This window comes from Ambystoma mexicanum, chromosome 7p (assembly GCF_040938575.1).
Source record: "Ambystoma mexicanum isolate Mex_15411 chromosome 7p, UKY_AmexF1_1, whole genome shotgun sequence".
NCBI classification, from domain to species: Eukaryota; Metazoa; Chordata; class Amphibia; order Caudata; family Ambystomatidae; genus Ambystoma; species Ambystoma mexicanum.
The window spans coordinates 394,446,013-394,472,892 of NC_090939.1; the positions used below are offsets into that span (position 1 = coordinate 394,446,013).

Below are 26,880 nucleotides of genomic sequence, written 5' to 3' on the forward strand. Positions count from 1 at the left end.
CCTTTCAGGGATAGTTAGAAGCCTCTCAAATCTAGGAAGAACATGCAATCTACACCTGTGTAAATTAGCCTGTGCGTCCATCCATGCATTAAATGGAAAATCCGTAGATGCCACGCGGTCTGATAGAGACACGTGTTCAGTCAGATACAAGAAGAATGTTATCTACCACGGGGTGCATGTGGTAAATAAAGACTTGTGAGTGACACACAAACACACACACACACACACACACACACACACACACACACACACACTTGCCTTACTACCAGCACGACCCATCTGCTATGCCATTGCCACTTGTTGCACAGTACCACAGGCTTTATAAGCATGTAGGGCAGTCCCCGGTTGCCTTTGCAGCACACTTATCGCACTTATTCTTGCTGTCAATAATGCATGGTCTATATTCAAAAATACGTAGACTCCCTAGATTATTTACAAACGTGATCGACACACATTTCCTTATGCCGAAAAGTCTTTCAATAATGTAATTCTGTTTTCATTTCACAAACATTACAGTTAATGAAAGCCAGATCAAAATAAGAAAATAGATTGTTGATCATTTTCTGGCAATTGTTTGGAAATTGACATAAGCACCATGCACAGCAATGCTTCATAATCGATTAATTTTACAGATTGTCTCATTTCCCTTTGTGTTTTCGTGCACCAATGCATCTCTCAGGACTTCAGGCATGGAGGATTACTTCATTGTCTTGATAGATATAAATACATGAACTGATGCATTCTGCTGTCTCTACTAATCCTTAGAAAAGGGTTGCTGTCTAACAAAGGAAAGGAGAGGGTCGCCCAATGGGAAAATGAGCATGTTCTTCACTTCTCATGTTATTAACACACATCAATCTAGGTACCTTACAAATGCAATCCTCAAGAAAAGGATGTAACGCTCTTCTGTATTCGTATGTGAGCTTTCAAGTCAAGAATAACGTTACAATGAAATATGAATTGATCATTGTAGCAGTCAGTGATTTGGTTAACTGGATATTACTGCACACCTTTAAAGAAGGCATACAAATGTTGAAGGTAAATTCGTTAAAAAAACAAGTTGCATCTCAACTTTAATAAAAAATAGTGATTTATCTTCGTTTGCATTAATAGTAATTTCCCAGGGAAAATATAATGTACCGTTTTTATTTTGAATCAGCAATAGCGACGAATGTATATTAAAAAAAAAGTATGAAACATATTAATCACATCTTTGCTGCTGATATGTTAAACTAACCATCAAATACGTGTTACTCCTTATTGCAGAGTGTAGGAGGAAACATTATATTTTCCTAATAGCTAGTCCTGAGGAGACAGAACAAGGAGTCTTGATATAGCATGTCTACAGTCATGTTTCACAACATAAATGCAAGTCAGTTTCAAGAATATCTTGTGTTTTACTATGTGATGTAATGTTACCAATTGTTCTCAAATGTTGGCAGTAGTGCAGTACATGAGGTGAAATATTCAAGTTGTTTAATTTCTTATACTATATATCCAATAACTAATTTTCATATGAATTTGGTAAAACATATATAATACATTTTCAATGATGATTTAATATTTGATGACTTTTATGTTTTCCTAAGATATTAATATCTGAAGGACACATCCCGGGACCACGACTTCTTTGAACAAACTTCAAGTTGTCTTGCAATATAAACACAGTTTAGAAAGTATATTCCTTACTCTTTCACATTAGTGTTCTTCTTGCAAAGGTACACAATTGCATACCATAGGTAGAACATATAATCTAACATCACATTAAAAGTGAGAGGTATGGGTAAAAAAAAACTATCTATACTATGCAATATTACACAGCCACGGTAGTGTCTGTGTAGTTATGGTTAAGTTACTAATCCCATAGGAAGAGCACTTTTTAGGCTGCTTAAAACTTTGCTCTCCCTGGACGAATACTCACCAAACTTTCCAAAAAAAAGTATATGGCCCACTCTGAATTTTTTTGCAAAGTTTATTGAGGTTTGGTCTAGGGGGAGCAAAGTTATAGGGGGATCCCAAAATGTCTTTTTTTCTCATAGACTGAAGGGGGAAAAAACTTTGCTCACGCCTACAACCCAAACCGCTGGACGGATTTTCACCAAATTTATGGCAGGAGCAGCGGCTTGGTCCCAAAAGCGTGCTTTTGTAAATCTGGTGAAAATCCATCATGTAGTTTTTTTCTAAAACAACCAAAATAAAAAGTAGGTCTGCAGACACACTTCCCTGTTTGCTCCACGGACAGGGCACCGATTGGTTAATCGGCTTGTGTCATGTCTGCAGACATGCAACATGTTCGCTGATTGGATGTTGGAGAGCGTGAAGTTCGTCAGATTTTTGGAAACGCCCGCCATCTTGGATTCACAGACAGCGGCCGGTGTTCGCGGACATTGCGGTAAAAACATATTAAAAAACACAACATTGCACTTGTCAAACTTATCTAATTATCTCTGGGGAGGTGAGTGGTGATGAGGATGTGATGGTATATGGCTGCAAGAAGCAAAAAACAGGGTGTTTTTGCCGCAAAAGTCCGCAAACAGTTTAGATGTTCGCGAACGGTCCTGTAAAGTTCGCAAACACCTCAGCATTACAGGGTTGGTGAAATGCAGTTCTTGGATGGCTTATAACTTTGATGCCACTTAATGAAACTACATGGAATTTTGCATGTATATTTCTGACCTGATTCTGAGTGAGTTTGCAAAGTTTGGTGGGATTCTGTCATGAGAGGGCAAAATTAGAGAGGGGGGCGCAAAATAATGTAAAGGTTTATAAATGAGGTGCCATTTGACAAATCTACACTTAATTTGGCAAACCGATAATAGATCTAGATATAGATGTTTTTGCAAAGTTTGGTGGGATTCTGTCAAGAGGGAGCAAAATTAGAGGGGGGGTCCCAAAATATTGTAAAGGCTTATAAATGTGGTGCCATTTGACAAATCTCCACAAAGGTTTGCAAAAAGATGATAGATCTAGATATAGATGTTTTCGTAAAGTCTGAATGGATTTTGTCAAGTGGGGGCTAGGTTATATGACGATTGTATGTACATACATTTGACACTTTTGAAAAAATAAAACATGGGTGGATTTCCAGCAAACCTGCGTGAGGAGCATTGGCAAGGACATACAGGCATGATTTTGCAAATGTGCCAGTGTTTTATTATTTGACAAGTGTCATAATGTAGCTACAAAAAATAGTGGTATACCTTTAGTGACTGAGGGGTAGACTGTGGCCATGGGTAGTGACCAGATTGTCCGGGTCATGGAATAAGGTCATGATCCGGACAATCTGGCGACTGGCCGTGACCACAAGGGACACAACATAGGATTAAAGTGGCCATGTCCGACTGGGACTGGCTTTGTGGTAAAGTTATTTGAAAGTAGGATAGATCGGAAAGGGAAGAAAAATGTGCTTATGCTAACATGGTCATAGGGTTCTCTTTTTGCCTTCTTCAGGCTGCCATGGAAAGTGAAGAGAGGCCCTGTATGGAACCCTCGCCTTTCCTTTCCATGGTGGCCATCTTGGAAAATGATTTTCCTTCCTACACCGGCACACTGGAGGCGTCCCGGTGTAGGAAGAAATATCCTCTTTTTTAGCACCCCGGGTTCCCGCTTTGGGATCATAGGGTGCTAATGGCCTTCATCCCCCATTTCAGGGGCTGGAATGGGGGATAATGGTCCAGAGACCTCATTATCCACCCTCTCTTCGCTTGGGCTGATAATTTGGGCTGCTGGGCCGGTATCCACCATTCCAGTCCCTGGAACAGAGGATGAACGCCACAATATTTCCATTAGTATAACACAAAATGCAAATGGAAATGTTGGAAAATCTTATTGAGTCTATGTACTTTACTGAGAAATATAAAGTAGATGGAGTCTATATATGTTTTTTGTTAGTTCTATTTTTTAACTGTGAAAGGTGGTTCCTAAAGGAATATGTCTTTTGTTATTTTTGGATGTATTCTTTTTTGGCAATGGAGCTGAGAACGAAAGCTGGGGAGGGAAATGAGGGTAGAGGAACCAAACACTAATATGGAGGGGTAGGTGGACAAGGGAACATTTTTGCGTGTGTTATTTCTAAGGTATGGGGCAGTGTTTCTCATGCTCCTTGATTACAGCAGTGGTGGTGGCTCTTGGGGAGTAGGGATGGCATTAGCTGATGCAATTTTAAGATAAATAGCAGTTTTGCTAAAAGTATGTACTGTGTACTAGATTGTTAATGGATAATGAGTAGGAATAGGTGTTGGAGCTGTGCAAGGGAAATTTCTAAGTTGGAAGTTCCTAGATCAGTAGAAAATGCAGTTCTGAACTGTCCACGAAGCAGAGATCTTATTGTGAAGTGCGGACTGGTTCTCGGATACGTCATCATGCCGCATGCAAGCGTATGGTCCAATCCGAAAACCCCCAGAAATTCGCCAGCAGAGATCTTATTGTGAAGTGCGGACGGGTTCTCGGACACGTCATCATGCCGCGTGCCAGCGTATGGTCTTGTCAGCTATGAAGTCATATGTTTGTAGACATCTACGGATGCAAAACTAGTTGAAAAAGTGTATGGAAGTGTTAAAAATGATTCCAGAAGGTGGGAAATGGCAGAGTTTTAAGGTGACACTTTGTAAATTGGACTCAAACATTGCAATATTGGGTAAGTATGATATTAGTACGTTGTAGGAAAATAGCATGCACTGGTAAAAACCTATGACATTCACAGAAAAAACTTTGTTAAAGGGGCGTTATGGTTAAGTTGCACTAATAAAAACCTATGAACTTCAAAGGAAAATCTTTGTTAAGGGGACATTATGGTTAAGTTGCACTGATAAAAACTTTTGAAATTCACCGAGAAAACTTGAAATTCAAAGAAAAAACTTTGTTAAAGGGACATTATGGTTTCAAGTAAAATCGAAATACCCCAGAAATTTGCCAGTTATGGTAAGCTAAACAACCATAACTCGCACCACCACCGTGCACTACTAAGACTAACACCCAGGACATCAAAGATGACATCACAAATGATGTAATCTTTGATGTCCTGGGTATTAGTATTAGCAGTGCACAGTGGTGGCACGAGTTGTGGTTGTTTAGCTTACCGTAACTGGTGACTTTCTGGGGGTTTTCGATTTTACTTGAAACCATAACGTCCCTTTAACAAAGTTTTTTCTTTGAATTTCATAGGTTTTTATTAGTCCAACATAACCATAACGCCCCTTTAACCAGTGTTTTTCAGTGAATTTCAAAGGTTTTTATTAGTGCAACTTAACCCTAACGTCCGCATAACAAAGTGTTTTCATTGAATTACATGGACGTGGTAGCATCCATGTAGTTATGGTTAAGTTGGTGTTTCCATAGGAAGAGCATTTTTTGGGTGGCTTATAACTTTGCTCCCTCTGGACGAATCCTCACCAGACTTTGCAAAAAAAGTATATGGCCCACTCTGAATGTTTTTACAAAGTTTGGAGAGGTTTGGTCCAGGGGGGGCAAAGTTATAGAAGGGGTCCCAAAACTTTTGTTTTTTCCCATAGACATAATGGGAAAAAACTTTGCGCACGCCTACAGACCAAACCACTGGACAGATTCACACCAAATTTGCGGGAGGAGAGGGGGCTTGGTCCCGAAAGCGTGCTTTTGCAAATTTGGTGTAAATCCATCCAGTAGTTTTTTTTTAAAATCACCAAAATGTAAGGCAAAGAAATTAGTGATATCTCCGTTCGCTCCGCGGCGGACATGCGACGTGTTCACTGATTGGACGGCATGGTGCGTGGAGCGTGTCAGATATTCTGTGGCGCCCGCCATCTTGCATTCGCGGACGACCACGGACAGCGCAGTGAAACTTGGATTAAAAATTGTATTTAGTGGAGTGTGTTGGTGTGTAAGAGTGTTTGGTGAGGGTGGGGCAGTATGAGATAGGTTCAATGTTCTGTTTTTTTATGTGCTAGACGCTTTTGTTGTGTTCGATTTTTCTGCGGACAACACAGCTGTTCTGAAATGTTTGTAAATAAACAGAATGGATTTGGTATCAAGTTGAAAGTGTTCTAAGAAGACTCATGGGGTCCTGGAATGTTCGCGGGGGGTGTCCTGAAGTTGTTGTCTGCATTGTTCGTTGTCAAGCTGAAAGTGTTCTAAAAACACTCACGGTGTCCTGAAATGTTCGTACATAAAGAAAATGGGGGTGTTCTGAGGACGTTGTCCGTATTGTTCGCTGGCAAGTTGAATGTGTTCTAAGAACACTTGCGGTGTCCTGAAATGTTTGAAAATAAACAAAATGGGGGTGTTCTGAGGACGTTCTCTGTATTGTGTGCCTGCTTAGCTGTATCCAATGAGGGAATGGCACAGAGAATGAAGTGGAAATGGTAGAAGGGCTGTCTAAGAGTTATGCTGTCTGCAGACAGGGCGTGCTACATCCAGGGTTTTCCAGCAAATCCAGCATGGAAAGAAGACTTTAGGGATCAGCCAATCAGATGTTGAGGATGTGGATTTCTGTTCAAAGAGACTGTGGGTAGTGAAGATGGCAGAAGTGGAGAAAGTCAGGGTGTTGGTGCTTGGAGATATGTTTGAGCATTGTTTAGAACAGTATGCTCAAAGTAGGCATGTTGCAAAGAATTTTGATGTTAAAGGAGTGGAGGTGGTGTGGAGCACTGCGCCTGATTGCAATGTACAGGGAATTGTAAAAGTTTGTGAAGATATGGGCAGGATCAACAGTCCCCATGTGGTAGTTTTGCACTATGGTGCTTTCCATTTGGGCTATGTCAGTGCCCCTACTTTGTTGGCAGATTTGGAACACTTGGTTCAAGCAGTAATGAACATCCTTCCAATTGCCAAAGTATTTTTTTCTGGATTAGTACCTAGGGCAATATGGGACAATAGTTCTGTTTTTTTCCTCAGCAAAACAATGCTAGGTGTGTAATCAACCGAGGCATGTGTGCCTTCATGCTTAGAGCTGGTATGTTCTTCTGTAATAATGAGAATATTGATTCCAGTAATGCTGTTTATTTTAAAGAAGATGGCATTTCCTTATCTTTTATGGGAAATGCCATTATGTTTTGGAATGTAAGGGTTGCCTTGGAGAAGGTTATGTGAAGATTTTAGGAGTAAAGAAAGAAAAATAAAACAAAATACAAAATAACAGGTGTCTGTCAAGCATCTGCAAAAAGCCCCCCAAAAAACGGCTCTTTTCAGAGCCAACCTCAAAGGGGAAATGGGGCACACTATTTAAATTTACATTCACCACGCTCAGATTTTCAATATGTCCGCGGACATGGCGGTAGTCCGTGGACATCGAAATCACTAGCTAGGCGTTCAGTATGTTCTATGTTACATGTATATAAAGTCAGGGATATTATGGTTAAGTTGTGCTACTAAAACATATGAAATTCAGTAAAAAAACGTTGTTAAAGGGACGTTATGGTTAAGTTGTGCTACTAAAAACCTATAAAATTCAGTTAAAAAACTTTGTTAAAAGTGACGTTATGGTTAAGTTGCGCTACTAAAAACCTATGAAATTCAGTAAAAAAACATTGTTAAAGGGACGTTATGGTTCAAAGTAAAACTGAAAAACCCCTGAAATTCGGCAGTTATGGTAAGATAAGCAACCATAACCTTCGCCACCGCGCACTGCTAACACTAACACCCAGGACATCAAAGATGACATCACAAATGTCATTGATGACATCACTGATGACATCACATGGCTGGCTCTCCCTTTTTTCTCCTTTACTGACATATCTAAGCCACATAGTTTTCTTCAGTAACAGTCAGGAAGTAAAAATTGAAAAGGTTCTATATTTGTAGACTTAGGGTCAAGTCATATCATATGAAACATATATATAGCGGAAGACACAGACTTGAAAGAGAGCAATCCTTTCTGTGCATGAAGATAATCATTAGAGTTAGCAGCACTTTCTCATAGTTTTACTTTTATTACTATACCTTCCCTGTATATGCTCATATTTGTATACATTGTACTCACACTCCTTTCTTTAGGGTTCACTGACATCATTTGATACACATACATACAGTAAATATCAGCTTTGAAACAGAGCAATCATTTCTCTGCATAAAGATAATCAGTTAGGTTATGAACTCTTTCTGCTACTACTTCTGCTTTTATGCTTACTTCTCTGTCCCTGTATATATTTTTATGTGTTGTTGTCTCTTTGTGTATTGTCTGTATTAAGTGTAATTGTGTATTAAGTGGGTTTTATTAGCTACTTATTACATGTTTCACAGTACGCAAAACTCTAATAAGAAAGCAGTTATCATTTCATTATTCTACATGGCAAGATTATGAATATTGCACCTTCATCATGTATACTGCACACACTGCCTAAGTTTCTGCATGAGTTGCTTAGTATACTTGATAGAACTTCATAATAGAATGCTATTTATATCAATGCATTGCTTAATGCACTAATTAGCTCATGATATTTATTCAAATGATCCTTGACACTTTTTGGTCAACATTATAAGAATCCCTCCTACAGAGTTTTCATGAAAAGTAAATGCACATGTGATGTCATCAGTGATGTCATCAATGACATTTGTGATGTCATCTTTGATGTCCTGGGTGTTAGTGTTAGCAGTGCATGGTGGCGCGAGTTATGGTTGCTTATATTAGCATAACTGCCGAATTTCAGGGGTTTTTTGGTTTTACTTTGAACCATAACGTCCCTTTAACAAAGTTGTTTTTACTGAATTTGATAGTTTTTTAGTAGCGCAACTTAACCATAACATCCCTTTTAACAAAGTTTTTTTCACTGAATATAGATATACATGAATTGTGTTCTATGTCTGCCAGATCTTACGTTAATTCCATAAACCCGAGAATTAGCTTCTTTGCTCTACAGACACCCTTGCACTAGAGCACACTCACTTTGACTCTGATCGTCTGCTTAGTCAGATACAAGGTAACCCTCGGATCACTTACAAGATTCAATAGAACAAATATGAAGCGTTCGGCCGGAAAGAGTAAATATTATAGAATGATCCACAGCTGAAATTGACATCTTTGACAATGAGTAAACTTTTGCCAGAACCGTTTGGCTTTGTTTACTTAAGGCATATCTCTGGCTGGAGTACACATACCATCATTCATGCACCTATCTTTGCATCAATTCTCTCATTTCACTTTTTATATAAACAACTTCTTCTTCTTCTTCTGAAATGTCCTATTTGCTTCCCACATACTTGTCTCCTCCATTTCCTTAAGCACTGTTTTCAACAAGACAATAGATCCCTGTTGCACAACTGGACTGTGCCACTCATTTCAGAAGCCCAATCTCACAAAAAGTACACTAGCTCGCTCACATACAAACAAATTGCATGTTATAACTGTATGTGAAAGGGTTCTAACTTAAAGAACAATTAGTTATTCATATGAAGTGGATTTGCATTTTTTTTTACAGTTTCACTTAACCAATTAAATAAACTGTAATGAATTCTTGTTATGGACTTTATTGTTATGATTATGACTCTATAATGCAGAGGGAATACAATAAAGACCTTGAAAAGGATGAAATGCACCTACTTAATTTGCAGAATTTCTTCGCCAAGGACATATGCTAATGCAGATTCCTAATGCATGGTGCAGAGTGTGTCATTAAAACAGATCCTGTGAAATAAAGAGTCGCCGGGAAAGCTTTACTAATGACCTGTTGGCTCTAAATTAAGGTTCCACTTAGGCGAGGTTACTGTTAGGCATACCCTTTGCAGAATCAGTTTGTACAGAACAGTAATAGCAGTTAAAAATGGCAATCAACATCAGATTTAAGATTGCCATGTGCAAATGGGTATTTGTCCTCGACTTTTGATGTTGGCAAATTCTCTGAACGGATTATCTAAAATGAGTTGTCCTTTCCTCGGAAATGATGGATTGCAGTTGAAACACAGCAACAGACTCTTGAAATCTATAGTGAACAATTTAATGTGCCTATTCCAACACTGGATGCATGGTGACAGGTAATATGTATGCATTTGTCGACCACACTCAAGCTAAGAATGATTAGGTTCTCATAAGGCTAAAGATATGTATTCTCTTGGGGAAGTGGACCCATCAAAGTAAGGATACCTGACAAATTATGCTTTACACCGCGTTGCTCATGTGGCAGTGTCAGAACTAGCTGTTCTTAAAGTGTGGGGCTATTCTTTTGGGAAACATGGCAGGTTAGTTACTTCCATCATGTATCCACTCTCCCTTCCTGCTGTCAGAGTGAGAGAAGGTGCCATCACCAAATTCCAGGATCAGGCCACACATGGGGGCCAAAGTTAAACATACATCTGGTAGATGCACGTATAGCCACATTGCCAGATGGCTGCCATCATCTTCCTGTTGGTGCAAAGGGAAGCAAACCACCAATTCAAAGCTGATGGGAGAGCTGCGTTGCACCCTCCAGACAGGCACACATGATCCAAAATGTATTCCATCGGTTCATCCGGAATGCCATGACAACCAGAGGGAATTGCTTTGGCATTGACAATTACTTCAGATTAGGTGGGTTATGGGAAAACATTAAGTAGCAGTTTTCATGACAACATTTCACGAAGGCAGTGGCAGAGTTGCAACCCAAGCTGGATGTTGCACCTTTTCACACACAACTGGTGGTTATTGACCTGATTAGCAGACAGATCATTCAACACGACTGACTCTGTAAACATAAACAATCATTCCAATTTACCAGTAGAGACAAGTAGAGACAAAATAGTATCCATGTTCTCACTCATTGTGGGACTTTGAGCTATCTGCAGCAGTTTGTCAACATTGCCATCTGCTAGCCTGATGAGTTCGATCAAGATCGCCACAAGCACGAACCTGGCATCTCTAACTGTGTGCGTGGAATCCTGCCTGAAAATAATCGATCTTTATATAAATATGTTTCTAAAAGAAATATGCACTTACTTCCAGGGCTATGCTGCCACTCAATGTTAGCAGCCGCCAAATTGAGTGCAATGAAAACCAATTGTGAAATGTCCAGACATTGTTATGCAAAAAGACAAATCTTTACAAATTTGCAAAATTCAAAGTGCATGAAGTGCCCCTGAAATGGACTTAACAGGGACATTATTGACTTTTCTATGGACAACCAATCGGAAATCCCCAAATAGTACAACCCTCTTCCCTATTCAGGTCCTGAGAGCCAATCTTGAAATTGACCTGTTCCCCTTCAGGAAAATATGGTTGCAGAAAGCCACACCTACAGACAATCGTGTAAATAAATCACTGCTTAAGCATCAGGGGTCGAAAAGCAAGATAAACAATATATGTGTTAAGTGTCCCCAATGAGGAGATATTCAAGAGAGCAAAAGGATTGACCATTCTCACTGACTGTTGGCTGTCACATGTTGAGGACATCCTCTGGTATGCAAAAAGTCTGCACATTCTCCAAAAGCATGCACCAAAGAAACATCCAAGTGTTCAGAATAACCACATAAGCCAACTAATCACAGTCACCACTACTGCCCTCACCGCTTGAAGGGTGGCTTGCACACAGAGGCTATGCAGTCCTAACCGAACGTGCAGGAATCTCCCACGCCTGCTACATTATCTAACACTTTCCTCATGACCCAGATGCACACAAGTGAAATGGGAGGGCTATTTTAAACTCTGTCAATGCAAGAAGAGCTCCATGTGAATGGAAGCCTTACCATTCAGAGTAGTAAGAGAATACCACATCCACATTGTGGCTAGCCATCAAATAATCCCCAGCCAGCCCCCTAACTGCTTGCATGGCACTCATCACATGACCTAATAAACACAAGTCCCTTCCTACTCTGCACAGGTGCAGAGCAATCCCACAAACACCAACCAGGGAGGGTGAGACTAAACAATAAAACGCCACCTGTTCAATCAGAAGGTGTGGTTATTATTTGAAATATTAGAAGAAGTGGGGAGAGGAATGGCATGCCATAGGTGTATTGCGGATAGTGGAGGTTTTCCAGGAGAATTGGAGGTTGGTAGGAAAGAGAGCTATTGGGGGATTGGAGGTGTCCATAGAGAGAAGGTTGGAACAGTGAACGTTCGATTGAGAGAAGAACAGCTTTTGAAGGTTTGGATGTGTCATCTCGAGTAGAGGTAGGGGAGTAGAATTGGAGGTTGAGAGGAGAATAAACTATAAGTTGATGTAACACATGCATAAGAGAAGTGGAGGATGGGGAGAGTGTGTGATGGGGAGGGGAGAGAGAGGACCTCACAGTTACAGAGAGAGAGAGAGAGAGAGAGAGAGAGATGCAGGATAGGAAGAATCTGTATCAAGAGGGGGAATATTCCCATGCCAGTGAAGGAGGAAATGGGAGGATGGGGGTTCAAATCATCAGGCATGCTAGAAAGATTTGCTTGTGCCAACCTGGCCCACATCAGTATCTAGACTCTAGTGGAGCAATGACCACACCTGGGATCAGAGAGCTTTACGACAGGAGTACATAGGTGGGCAAAAGTCTCAAGTAGAAGTTATCAACCAAACCGCCAGGTCTGGGAGACCAGTTCTGGTAACAGGACCGAGGATCTGTGGAGGGCAGGTCAATCTTTCCTTAGATCCTGCATTACCTAGAGTTCAATGAGGAAATGGAGGTAAGCACAGGGGCAATGCGCTGGTCTTGAAAGAAAGACTATGCAGAGCAACAGAGTTTCGATTCCCGCATCCACCCTTAGAAACCGAACTCAGGTACGGTATTAGGTGCATTATAAAAAAAAGACTAACTAAATAAATAAAGAAAACCTGAGACTGTGCCAGGACAGGGGAACCCAGCCATTCTACCTATGAACAGAACAAAGAGGACACAGGAACTGCAAAAACCACAACCAGAAGACAAGGACAATGTTGTTCTGTTGAACTGTGGATTAAGGCTAGGGAGAGATCAACTAAAGAACATTGTTTGAAGAATTTGCACCCGGGGAAGAGCCCTCATCCAATCAGGTGGCTGGAACAGTGGGCGAGAATACACTGTCTGGACCGGCTGTTTCCAGCCACCTGAGATCCTTCCCTGTGTGGCACCATCTCTTTTTTAAATTAATGTGTGGAGGCATCAGTGAGTTACATGGTAATCCCCCCGCTCCAAGCCTCCTCACGGCTGGAGGCTGCCACCTTCCCCCACTGGGGAATCGGGTACGTTTCCACTCCAAATCACAGAGAAAGGAAAAAAGGAAAATGCACATTAAAAATGTAAACACAATTTTAACAGTTTAAGCATAGCTCATGTTTTACAAAAGAAACAATTTAAAGATAAACACACAAAAGCACTAAACAATATTAATGCAGTACTCTGAAGCCCATAACAGTGAGTGTTTTTGATTTCTACTTGGCTCACTAATAATGTAATCAACTCTAGCTAATGCCAAGTTTGTCAATAAAGGGATCAATTGTGCAGGAGTTGTCTTAATTTCCTAAGCAGCACGCCAAATGCACAAGTGTTAAAGTCACTTGTGCTATGCCGCTGCCATTTTACTACATCTCCTCATAAGACAAAACATTCCAACATAAAAATCATCAATGACAATAGTTGTAATAAACGTAAGATTTAATGTAAATAATTAAGTAAATGAGCATTCATAAATCTGACACCAAACGTAGAAAGTAACTAATGGTTTACAGGGTAGATTCTTAGTTGATATGGTGATCCCACATGAGTAATAAAGAAGCAGTTGCAATGATATCAAAATACAGAAATCCCTGTAGGGCAAGCAAGCGTTTATATTTTGAGTGGGAACATTAACCTGTCTGAAACTCATGTTTCTATTATTTTTCTGCAACTGTAATGAATGCATATGTCAATTAATCATTTAATGCCACATTTGAAGCACTTCATTTGTTTGTGTGACTGTTTGCGAGAACTGAGGGCATATGCAGGAGTTCTGTAGAAAGCTTGGAATGCCCAGGTGGTGGTAGTAAAATGACAGATTAAGGGAAAACATCATATTCTTTAAATCAGAGGCCAAAAACATCATATAGACATCTTCCTCCCAATGTATTCATCTGAAAAATACTGTAGATTAACCAAAGGGTGTATATATTAATTGCAGCATACTGTGGGGGATATTATTACAGGAAATTGAAGTCTCTAACCCATTTAAAACAAAGTGCAATGTGAAAACTAAATTGCCACTTTCCTAGCGCCTCAGAAGCAAGGCATGACTATGATTGGCTGATGTGGGTGCAGTCATTTATTCTCCTAGGCAATGGTGCAGAACCGACAGACATAAGGAAAAGTATTAGTCTGAGAGATTGAGAGTGATTTAGAAACATGTACTCAGGCATTGCCCTCATAATATCAAAACCCTGCCCCGGTTAGCATGTGATGACTAATTCCTTCAGAGTGTAGAAGTGGGAGGCAGGCCAAAATGGGGGAGGTCCTGTGGGAGACCCCAGTCAGGGCCAGAGTTTTAGACCAGTGAGTCAACAGACCCGGTCGGAGTGTGTTGTGTAAGCAGAGGGAATGGTTCCCCCTCTCTGGCAATAAAAGGGTGTGCTACACTGAAAAGTGGGAACACAATGAAGTCACCAAATTCTTTGTTAGACACCAGGAACAGATTTATTACAGGAAGATGAGTAAACTCATTGCCACCAAGATAAACTAGACATGCTAGTCCCACCCACTGGCATGGAACCCAGGGCCTGGCGAGTACCCTTGGATGTGTGGGGGGACCCTAAGGGAGAAAGGGAAGGGTTGGAGAGGGAGCTGGAGTAGGAAGCTGCTAGAGATGGTGAGGGGGAAAAGAGAGAAGGAAAGAAAGACAAAGAAAGAAAGGGGGTGCAGAGAGGCACACAGAGAGGCACACAGGGAGATGGAGGGAGAGGGAGACTGGCACAATGAATTCAGGGAGAGGGAGACAGACACAGACACACAGACAGAGAGGGAGACTGACAAAGAGAAATATGGAGATGGATAGAGAAAAAAAAGAGAGAGAGAGAGAGAGAGAGAGAGAGAGAGAGAGAGAGAGAGAGAGAGAGAGAGAACCAGCCACAGGGCGAGAAGGACAGACACAAGGAGAGAGAGACAGGCAGGGAGAGAGAGACAGACAGTCACAGAGATACTCATGGAGACATACACAGGGACAGACACAGAGACAGACACAAAGACAGACACAGGAAGACAGGGACAGATACCCAAAGAAACAGGTACAGAAACACACAGAGAGAGACTGGGGTAGAGGCAGATCATGGCTTGGGTCCACAACCCCTCCCCAACACACACTGTAAGGGACACAGATGAAAATACATTTGGGAAAATAAGTCACCCAATACTTTGTAAAATGAAGTTGTGCCATACATTGAATACAGTGGGGAAATCAAAAGTCATGTAATATATTGAAAGTGGAAATAAAGACAGGAAACCCTCAGTAAGCATGAAGGGACATAAAAACTGCCATTTTCAGAAGAGGGTTGAGAAAACCCTTGGTTACATATTGAATATATGCCTTGCATACAAGTGGAGACATGGTTCAAACCCAAAGAAGATCCATATCCAAACATATTGTATTACACAATTTACAGGTGTGCCCCAATCCATCATGCTCCATGTTTTTTCTGAGGTTCCATCAAGATGTCTTGCTCCTACAAATTTTAACACACGTGATGAGTTACTTATTAAAAGATGAAAAACGCTTTTGGCAAACTCAGGAAAGTCTCACGTGAAGTGCCATTGTGGGTGGTGACTCTCTAGAATGTCATCAAATAATGTTTATTGAGTCACATCACTATCATATGAGTTATTCTTAATGCACAAATGTGTCTGTTTTATTTATATGGGGAAGGCAATCCAGATGACGCAGATAGGATTATATATGATAACTCCGTACAGTATACAGAGACATAGGCATATATAATATAAAATGGTCATCACTGCCCTGTAGTAAAGTTAAACAGAGTAACATAGGAAATTTTAAAACAATTGTCTTCAAAAATTTAATAAGAAAATAAAAAAATGCCATTTTGGCCTAGTCCTCTTTAATTTTTCCATAGAAATCTTTTTTTTCAATGCGAGAGGTTGCCGTTGCCACTGGATACTTTAGAACCCTACCAGACCACTAGCCATGGCCTTTGGCCATGGCCAATGGGCATGGCCGACTGTCCATTTTAGAACACTAACAGACCACTAGCCATGGCCTTTGACCATGGCCGTTTGGCACAGCCACTACATATTTTACAACACTTGCAACCCATCACTCAAAGACGTTCATTAATCCTAAAATGATTTTGTCCTGTTTTGACAGTTGTATTGTTATGTATAAAATATTGCATGCTTTCAGAACGCACACTATTTTCAAGCAATGTTCAGTGAGATTAAATAATTTGCTGAGGATCAGACACTTAGTTTAAGCAGCGTGCTACAAGCCCCTTGTTTTATGGCCGGTCTCTTGGTGACTGTTTTGATACATCGCCCAAACCCAACTGACCACAATGAAGCAACACGGAAAAGGGTAAAAAATGACAAGCTTCAAGAGAAACATATGCCCAGGTACATAGCGAAATTCAAATGCTGGCACCTATGAATAAATGCAGAGTAACTGAACATATAGATTAAAGAGAAATATACAAATGTTGTCCAGTAGATCTACTCCTTAGTAGAAAGTGTGCAAGACAAAATAGCATTGGACATTTAAAAACACTAGATACGTTATATGGGAGGAAATGTTCCAATAAATAGGCTGGCAAAGTATAAAAGATGCTCACCTTCTAAACACAGCAATCTGTTGTAAAATATTCCCTGGAAAACAAAATCCCAATACGAAACAAGTGCATGTAAGCATCTGCACTGGGAACATGACAAACTGAGTAAAATCCTTGTAGCCAAATATGTGAGCCAGCTTGCCAACCTCAAAAATACCCAAGGGGTTGTCTCCGCCCTCTGAGAATGGTTATGATGTCTACCCCTGTATCCCCTTTACCTGTGCCCTGAAAAGTAGCCACAATAAGGGGAAAATAATTGCACCTTTGAGTAGGATTGCAAACTCTCTTGCCACTTGGTGGGCAAATACTCATGACTTACCCTATCATCATTTCCTCTCCTACCCCATGCCTGGCTTTGAACAATACTGTGTTTTACAAAGATAACTTACTTGAAAAGTACACATACCATGCCACTCAAATATTTAAAACCTTATAGAAGTATGTTAGGCAAAATGTGTACAATTGTAGCATTATTCCCCCCATCCTGACTGGGAGACTACAAATACCAAAATACAATTCAACGAAAGGCAAACAGAGTGTCTCTTAGTGCACAATTTTCTTAGATTTGCCAGTAGCATGGTTAAAAACAAAATAATGTTGATGATGTGTGTTATGAGCTATTTAAGACCAGGAAACACATGGTATTTAGGATTGTGGACTTTTGCCCATCCATGCAGTAACCAGGACTGACCCTCCTTAGCTTCTTAGCCCCTTTGTCAATTTGAAGCTAAGCAGGGTCGGCCCCAGTTATTGCATGGATGGGAAACCCACTGTAGCTGTAAACATATCTATTTTGTTTTGATTATAGATACATGATTGCAGGCTTTGAGAACTCACAATGTTTTTAGTCAATATGCAGTGGGATCAAATTATTTGCAGAGGATCGCACACTTTGGTTAAGCGACATGCTACAAGCCTCTTGCTTTATGGCTTTACTCTTGCTGACTGTTGTGATACATTGCATGATCCCAACTAAACACATTTAAGCAGCACAGAAAATGGAAAAGAAATGACCAGCTGCAAGAATAACATATTCCCAGGTACTTTTGCCCCCATAGCAAAAAATCAAAATCTAGCACCCATGAATGTATACACAGTAAGTGAACATATATTTTAAGGTGAAATATACAAAGTAGTTCAACTGACCTTCTCCTTAGAAAATTTGTAAAAGACAAAATAGCATTGGACTTTTAAAAAAGGAATGAACTCCAGAAAAATAATATGAGAGAGGAAATTTTACAATAAAAATGCTAGAAAAGTATAAAAGGTGCTCACCTTTTACACCCAGCAATCTCTCCTGAAATGTTACGTGGAAAACTAAATCCGAATACGAAACAAGTGCTGTGGGTAAGTGTCTGCACTGGGAACATGACAACCTGAGTAAAATCCTGGTAGCCAAAAACTTGAGAAAGCTTTGTGAGTAGACAACGTACATTTTTTTTCAGAGGGCGACTGCAACAGCTTGTTTTTTTTCTTCAGGTTGTCGAAAAAAGAAAGTGGTTGAGGCCGCCCTCTGAAAAAAGTAATGCTGTCTACCCACATATGTCCTTTGCTTTTGCCCGGAAAAGCAGCCACAATGATTGGAAAATAACTGCACCAGTGTCGAGGATTGCAAATTCTCTTGCCACATCATGGGCAAACACTCATGACTTACTTGCCCTCATAATTTCTATCCTCACACCCATATCTGGCTTTCAACAGTTATATGCTTTATAAAGATAACTTGAAAAGTACACATACGATAGTATCACTCAAATATATAAATCCTTATAGAATTATGTCAGGCAAAAAGTAACCATTTGTGGTATTATTCCCCCCATCTTGTCTGGGAGACTACTAATGCCAGAATGTAGAAAAAGGCAAACAAAGGGTCTCTGAGTGTAAAACTTTCAAGGACTGACAGTAGCATGGTTTACAAAAAAATAATGCAGCTGTCGTGTGTTATGAGATACTTAAAAATAGTAAAAACCACACAGCATTTGGGACTGTGGATTGTCTCGCATCCATGCAGTAACCGGAACAGACCCTGCTTAGTTTCAAAGAAAGAATGAATCCAGCCCCTTTAATCCATGTTGCTCTAAATGGTCTTGCAAGGTGGGCTCATTTTTTAGGCAACATGGCCTTAGGGGGCTGACCCCTTCATCGCTTTGAAGCTAAGCAAGTTGCGTCCCAGTTACTGCATGGATGGGAAGCCCACTGTAGCTGTAAACGTATATATATATATATATATATTTTTATTTTTTTTTTTAATTTAATTTTTTTTATTATTGACTGGGAGACTACAAATATCAGAATGCAATTCGGCAAAAGGCAACAAAAATGGTCTCTGAGTGCAAAACCTTCAAGGACTGAAAGTAGCATGGTTTAAAAAAATATATATTTTTGGATGCCCATTTGGTTGCCTATTCATGCAGTAACTGAAACTGACCCTGCTGATCTTCAAAGTGGCAGTGTCCCTGCTTAACCCCAAAGCAAGTAAAGGGCCAGGTCGTTTCTCTAAGTGGACTTGTAAGGTGGGCTTATTTATAAGGCCACATGGCCTGAGGGGGCTGGCCTCTTCCTCACTTTGAAACTATGCAGGGTCTGTCCTCGTTACTGCATGGATGGGAGACCTAGATGGCTACCATGTCACAATGGCCAGTGATTTTTCACCACCAATGTCACTATAGCATAACTCCCAAATGTGACTTGGTGCCCTCTAGCCACCCCCACCTCTAGCTTGATGGCATTTGCATCTTTTTTGACCTGCAAATGGCATTTTTCCTATGTTTAATTTTCCCATAACCTTGGCTATCACCTCAAATATCTCTCATATCGAGAGAAAAATAAGATGGGAGCTGTTTCATTTCTAAAAAACCCTGTTTTGGGTAATTCCCTGAGACATTGCTATCTATTTTTGAGAAAGGGGCACCCCGTTCTCCATCAAATATTTATAAAACTACTGCACAGAATAACCCCAAACCAAGCATGGATCGCAAATTAATGCTTCGTGCCTAAGTTGTTTGGCACCTGGTCCCAATTCATCAAGCGGTTTGGGCTGTGTTCTTTGGCACAAATTGACCTTGTTTGTCTGTGGGAAAATTAATGGGAAGTAGACCGCAATGGTGGAAAATAGTTTTTTTTGTCTTCTTATAACTTTTTTATTTTTTAATTGATCTTTATCAAACGTCCCAGTTTGGGGGAGTGGGGGCATGAGTTCCTAAACGCTTTTGAAATTTTGGTCAAATCTGTTACTCGAACAAAATTTTACTAACAATAGAATTTGAAGGGGTTCCAATGGGAGCCTGACTCACCTTAACTATAGGGCGGCTATCACTGCCCTATAATATATATATGTATAAAAGAGTTTTATGAATTAATGTGGTTGATGATGATGGCCATGCAGTTCGTGAAAGGATTTGCCATGAAATTATCATTGTACGCATAATATAAATAATTGAGTGCAGTCAAATGTTAGGATAGTGACTCTTGGAGTAATCAGAGTGAATGTCAGGGAAGTTTGAAGGACATGCAAGAAATTATCTATTGCATAATCTTTCGTTTTGGATAATCAGTTATGTGTATGAGAATTGTTCCATTTGATGGCATTTGACTTTTCTACAGAGACAGGAAGATGAACAATCTGAAGATATTTTGAAACTCCTTATTTGAAATTTGCTGCATAAAAGTATGGTGAAAAGAAAAATGTGTTTGTTTATTTGGTACAATGTACATATAGCATTTTCCCATTTTTTTATTGAAGACTATAGTGATTCCAGGAAAGTAAGATAGTGTCTATAATGTTGTCAAGTTCAAAAAGATCAACACATGTAAATAATGGACTATGTGCATTCTTCCTTCTGTATGGACACATATTGGATTCTTAGCATGAATTAACAAATACATTGAAGTCTCAGGAACGTTATTTGCATCATGTGTTTTGTATGAACATTAAAATATTTTTTCTAAACCTTTCCCATCAAACGGGTTATATTTCAAGTTAATATACATTGAAAATGTTAAATGTCAATGGTAAATATGAATACCTATGCCGGTGGTACTGCAGTCTGAATCGTTAAGTACTAAAATCATAATTCAATTTGCAAAATGACGAACAGCTCACTTTAGAACATTTGTGCTATAATAAAATATCAATGCATTATTTAAAAAATATTGCATGATATAGAGGGCAGTTATCATGATCATAAAATCAGCAAAAAGCTGCTTATCGTATAACTCCAAGACATTAAGTCAGTCAGATCCACTTAGATGTCTTCAATGCTTGCTAAAATGCATTCATTAGACTTTAGAATAGAGTGCAAGTAACCCGCTCACTGCGAAAGAACAGGAAAATCAGATGTGTTCATAATTAATGTGTACTTCAGGTTCAGAATAAAGGTCTTTGCATGAATTGAAGATGAGGCTGAATAGTGCTTGGTGTGGCCTCACCAGAAAGCATGAATTTGATCTGAAGACAAACATCTCCGTAACTGTAAAAATGCCATTGCAATTATGTTGTATTCCTTAGAGTACCCCACAGGACAACCTTATATTTGAACCAAGAATATAATGCCAGGTTGGTCTATTGCATAGGGTTTGTCCATAGACAAGGAGGTTTCAGACCGGGGTCATTCTTTTAAAGCAACATGTCATCTGTTGAATCTCCTGCTTGCATGTATTCTTCATAATACTACACAATACAACATTTTCTTTTGTTTGATGCTTTATTTACTTTAAGAAATTAATATCAATGGAGCGGGTGATATATTTTGTATATGTCACATGAAATTTGAATTAACAGGCTATGTGGGATATTCATGAGTCTGCATTGTCAAGTGGTCATTCAGATCCAAAGAGAGAAAGACTCTCAACTTGACTTTTTATTAAAATGGTAGGCAAGAGGATGGTGAACAACCTACCTTGAACCCACAAGCTACTCTTTCCCCTGCTAATACAATGTTAATTGTCATTGATCACTGTAGTAATGCAAACGTTTAGACAAGGTACCTGTTAGTTCTCATGGTATCCTGAAAAATATTTAACAGGGAGCATGTAATCTGGACATCAAGTTAAAGGATGGGTCAAGGAGATAGGATTATGAGTTTGTTTTGCTGTTTTTTTAATTAATACAACTTTGTATGATGGTAGAATATTTGTTCACAATAAGGCGATGGATGTTTTAACTTGATCCAGGCTAGAGGTTATACATTCCAACCCAGCCCAAAGAATGAGGTCATGAGGTGAGAATAGCACTAGCTCAACAATATAGGCTACTTCATTCCAATTATGAATGCTATTTCATGACCAAGCTCGTTGTGTCACACTTTATCTGAGTATAATCACTGTATGGACACCCATGTTGAGGTCACACTTAAAAACTGACACTGGACTTGACTCTTCCTGTAATGAAAACAAATAAATACATACATTAACAGAAAATCAATGTCACAGGAGTACAAGTGATGGTTCATTAGAATATGGGCCTCATTACGAGGTTGGAGGTAGCCATGGCACTGAGAGTGGGTGAGGAAGAAGGGTGTGGTATAGAGGAGTGTGAGGACAGGATGTCCTGAGTTTTAGTAATGAAGTGAGAGGCCAGTTAAGTGTAGAGGGCAATGGAAGGCAGAAGATAAATGGAGACTGCATTAGGATTGGCGAGTTCCTTGCAGATTTTGAAAAGTTCAGCCATGTTGTTAGTGGCCCCATAGAAGCAGGCTTTGATATAGGCCCTCTTATTCGAGCAGATGGAAAGTCTGCATTTCCTTTGGAGCAGGCGGGAGGCCAGTTTGTCAGAGGATGTGCTTGAAGCCTGCCACTTCCGCTCATCTGCTCTGCACTTGTCATTCAGAGGACAGGTCAGAGTCCTACCAGGTATTCTGCTTGGAGGCATGCTTCATGCGCATCCTCAAGGATGTCCAACGTGTTGGAGATGGAGAGTTGAAGGTTAGTAAGGGTTGTATCAGTATGAAAGTCAGTGGTAGGAGTAGAAGGGTTAATGAAGCAGCAACTGACACTTGCCTCATAGGTTGAATGACAGAGAAGGAGTCAGGCAATGCAGTTGGGGGCTTAGTTGGGGGACCCAGGAGGTCCAGCTGAGAGGACAGGAGAGCATGATAAGATCAGGAGAGAGGAGTAGTAAGAGGTTTGGAGATGGGGATGTCTGCAGAGATGAGAGAATCCAAGGTATGTGTAACGCTCACCTGATTCCCGCAGAGGCGCCGGTCTTGACTGGGTGAATGCCGTATCTTCAAAGGTGATGTGTAACACACGGTTGGCTCTTTGGCCTGGACCTCTGTGCACTGTATGTCTGACTCGAAGAGTAAGATGTCTGCAGATAGAAAATATGGGATTAATGAACTGGGGTTATTGGGTGCCTCTCTCCTCTTCCCTTTCTCTTCTCCTGTAGAACCCCAAAGGTTAAGGCCCTCACCTTAGGTAAGTGAACGCCGAGCTCTCCATCTGCCTCGGGGCAGGGTGCCGTAACCAGTTTCTTCACTGGATAAGGGTGCAGGCCTCTTGACCTCAGAGGACTGCTGTCCGTCGTTAACTGCACGAACGGTAAGTTCTGGGCACTTCAAATGTCTTAAAAGTCTTTTGTAATGATATCTCTTGTTTTGCAGGGTTCAGGCGATGGCGGATGGCGGGCTGATGAGAGTTGAGGATCGAACCCGCGTGAGGAATAGAAGCGCCTGGAATCACGTAAGTAAGCGCTTGTAGCCTGCTTCACGATGCGCACTAACTGTCCCTTTTATCTTGCAGGTACATGTTCGGAGCTTTAGAGAAGCTGAAGGGTGCTGGAATACCCACTGGATTCGGCGTGGGAAGGAGTAATGGCATGTGAGTAATAAAGTTGCCCAATGTCTTTAAACGCACCTTCTTTTGTCTTTCAGATGCGGGATGCAGCGCCGAAGGCCTCCGGAGCGTGCGAAGAGCTGGTAAGCTTTTGTCTTTCAGATGCCGGAATGCAGTGCGATGACCTCCGGAGCATGCGAAGAGTAGGTAAGCCTTTGTGTTTCAGATGCCGGAATGCAGCGCGAGGCGTTGGTGACAGCCGATGGACCAGGTAAGAGATGCGCTGCCACTGAAGACCGTAGTGCTAACCTGTTCTTTCTTTGTCTTTACAGGTGCTGCTGAAGACTGGATTCCAGGATGGTAAGCCTTTGTTCCCTTAGGCCCAGGATCAGAAGCAGAAGACATGATGAGCGTTCTGCTGCAGAGAATGCAGAATAACACAAAGCAAGATTCATCCATCGGGTGTGGTTTAAATAGCCTCCTGTAATGCTTAGGTGTCTCCTTCCACAGCCACGCCTAGGTAAGAAAAGAGTTCCTGCTTTCCAGAAGAGTTCCAGTGTTCTGAACCTAGGGAGTGGCTCCTGCCCCACCCAACAGGAAAAGTAGTCCCAAACAGAAGAGGATCAGGGGTTCAACTGGCAGGTAAGTAAGCAGCATAGTCTGCTGCAGGTAAGTCTACCCAAGCATTATGAGCCCGGCGCTTCCAGCGCTGGGACTGGGCATCTTTATGAGCCTGGCGCCACTGGCGCCAGGACAGGGTCCAAAAGGTCCCAATTGGGACTGGCTGGCACTCGGAACCGGGGTTATGGGTCTGCTTCCAAGGGAGTCGGGCAAGTCCTGATCTTTTGGAAGCAGAGATCATGACAGTATGTCCGGCTGAGTGATTTGGACGGAGGGCATAACTGAGAGGGAAAGAGAGTGACAGAGGTTGTGAAAGTGTCCTGAGGCTGCATCAGGGGAGTCAAGGTGAATTTTGAAGTCTTCAAGGAGGAGAAGCTTAGAGGTGGAGGCCAGGAGAGAAGAGTTGAGGTCAGACCACTCTGAGAGGAAGAAGGAGACCAGACATTGGGGCCTATAGATCTTAGCCAAATTCAGCAAGGAGGGGCATAGGAGAGAGACCAAGCATGCCGATGAGGCAATCGAAGGAACATAGGCCTGAGTGGGTATGATAGTAGCAGGGACCCATTCAAGGAAGATCAGGAGCAAGCCACCCCCAAACTGTCGTAGAGGGAAATTGTAGCCGTGCGGGAGGAGAGTGTGAAAACTCGTGACAGAGTTGGCTGTGAAGCATGTCTTGGTGAGAGTGAGGATGTCAAGGTTCAGGTCTTCAAAGAGGTGCCAGATGTCAGAGTAGTGTTTGATGGCAGAGCAAGAGTTTAGTGTAGTGAGTGGACCAGGTTACCACGATTGAAGGTCTTCCTAGGAGGGGTACAGGAGTGTGGTACACCCGTCGGAGGTGGCTGAGGGGTGGCGGAAGGAGGAGTGGCAGGAGAGGGGAGGAAGTTGATGGGAGATGGAAGCCGCATACCAGGAAGGAGGAGGGTGGGCTGAGAGCGCTGTGCCATGATAGTGCCATTTAGGTCAACATTAATGATTGCCCTAGAGGAAAGGAAAGAAGCCAGTGGGTTCCACCATTAATGGTAGAGGAAAAGAAAGGGGAGAGCACTGAGACCATATGGGGAATCCGGAGAGGGAACCACAAAGAGGATGTCGGTGACAGTCTGTCTGAAAGAAACGTTGACATAGGTGTTTGTGATGGGAAGGCCTGGATTGGAGACCGGGTGATCCTTCCTGAACTTTTTCCTTCCAGCTTTTGAAAGAGGGATAGGAATAGGTGACAGAATAGTAGCTTGAGAAGATAGGGGATATTGAAAGCACCCTTTAGGGAGAGCGCAGAGAGAAAGGAGAGAGGGAGAGAGGGAGTAACTTCAGTGTATGACCCTAAACTACACCACACAGCAATGCAACAAGCTAGAATCAAGTATCCCAGAAAAGGGAAAAAAGGCTAGGTTTCATCAAACAGCAGGAAAGAAAGACACCCAGAAGCAAGTTTTCCGGATGGAGGTAATATCCTAGATAGAGGGATAGAGGGAAAACCCTAATGTTAAACACAACATCAAATGCAAAACACACAGATTTGACTTTCCTAGATAGAGGGAAAAACCCTAATTTGTAAACACAAGAGCAAATGCAAAATAGACAGATTTGACTTCAACTTTCCTAGATAGAGATAAAAAAGCCTAACTTTCAAACATGACAGTAAATGCAACATAAACATATTTGACTTTTCTAGATTGAGGGGAAAAGCCTATTTTTCTAAGCACAATAGTGAATGCAAAATACACAGATGCACCATTTCTAGATAGGCAGAAAAAACCTAATTTTTGAAGCACAACGGCAAATGCAAAACACACACTTTCCTGAATAGAGGGAAAAAGCACCAATGGCTAATTATGACAATTTACCTAATGCCAGATATGGATGAAAAAACTGTGATGTGCTGCAAACTCAGCTAACAGGAGTAATAAGAGAGGAGGGACAGCAAAATAGAGAGCAGTAATGTCTGTTCCCCCTGTCTGCACCTTTCTTACCTTGTCTGTTGCGGTTGGTTGATGGCTGCGCTGCATGCTCCCACATCGAACACATGCAAACACAGTCTTGAGCTGCTGCTGTAGGAGCTGCCCTTTGCCCCAGAGGCCTTAGCCACAGGGACCTCACAGGCAAAGGAGCTGCCCTGCTACATTAACTTAAATGGAGTAGAAAACCCAATCACGGTTCAGGGGCAGGGAGGGAACAAGGAGCAAGGAAGCACTGAGTTCCGTTGGCCACGATGGGGCTTGAAGCAGAAAATGTCCCAGGAATGCAAATATAATATTAAATCAGAGCGGGAGCTCTGAAAAATGGAGCAACACTCATCGAAGTCAGATGGTAAAAGAAAAACTGCACCGAGCGTCAGTGTTGTAACTCACAATCCCAACAGAAAGGGCACGACCTGATGACCAATCAGGGTTCAGGGGTGGGGAGGGAGGAGGGAGGGAACAAGAAAGCACTATGTCCCCCAATGCTGTATATTTCACCAAATCCAATTTTGCCTACTCAGAAATCTTTCATTTTCTGTTCTTCAAATTGCTTAGGTAAGTAGATACATTTTAAAACACAGATGGGGTGGGGTAAGAGGATAGGATAAGGTAGGGGGAGTTGGGGTTGTGAGGGGCCTCCCCGCATAATAAAAAATAATTTGAAGAAGAATAATCAAAGATTTCACTTTTAGTTTAAGTGGATTTGGTGAAATCACAGATATCCAAGACCCCCTGTCCATGATATGGCTTTAAGAAAAAAATGTCCCAGCCATGCAAATGTAACTTTAAATCAAAGCGGGAGCTCTGTAAAATGGAGCAACACTTACTGATAGTCTGATGGTAAAAGAAGAGCCACTGCGAGTGCTGGTGATGTAACCCACAATCAC

General features: G+C 41.2%; 1 protein-coding gene across 10 annotated transcripts in view; it reads left to right on the forward strand.

The window, feature by feature from the left end:
• ROBO2 (roundabout guidance receptor 2) overlaps positions 1 to 26,880 on the forward strand; it is a 974,141-nt gene that overhangs the window by 668,711 nt on the left and 278,550 nt on the right. The window lies entirely within an intron of this gene.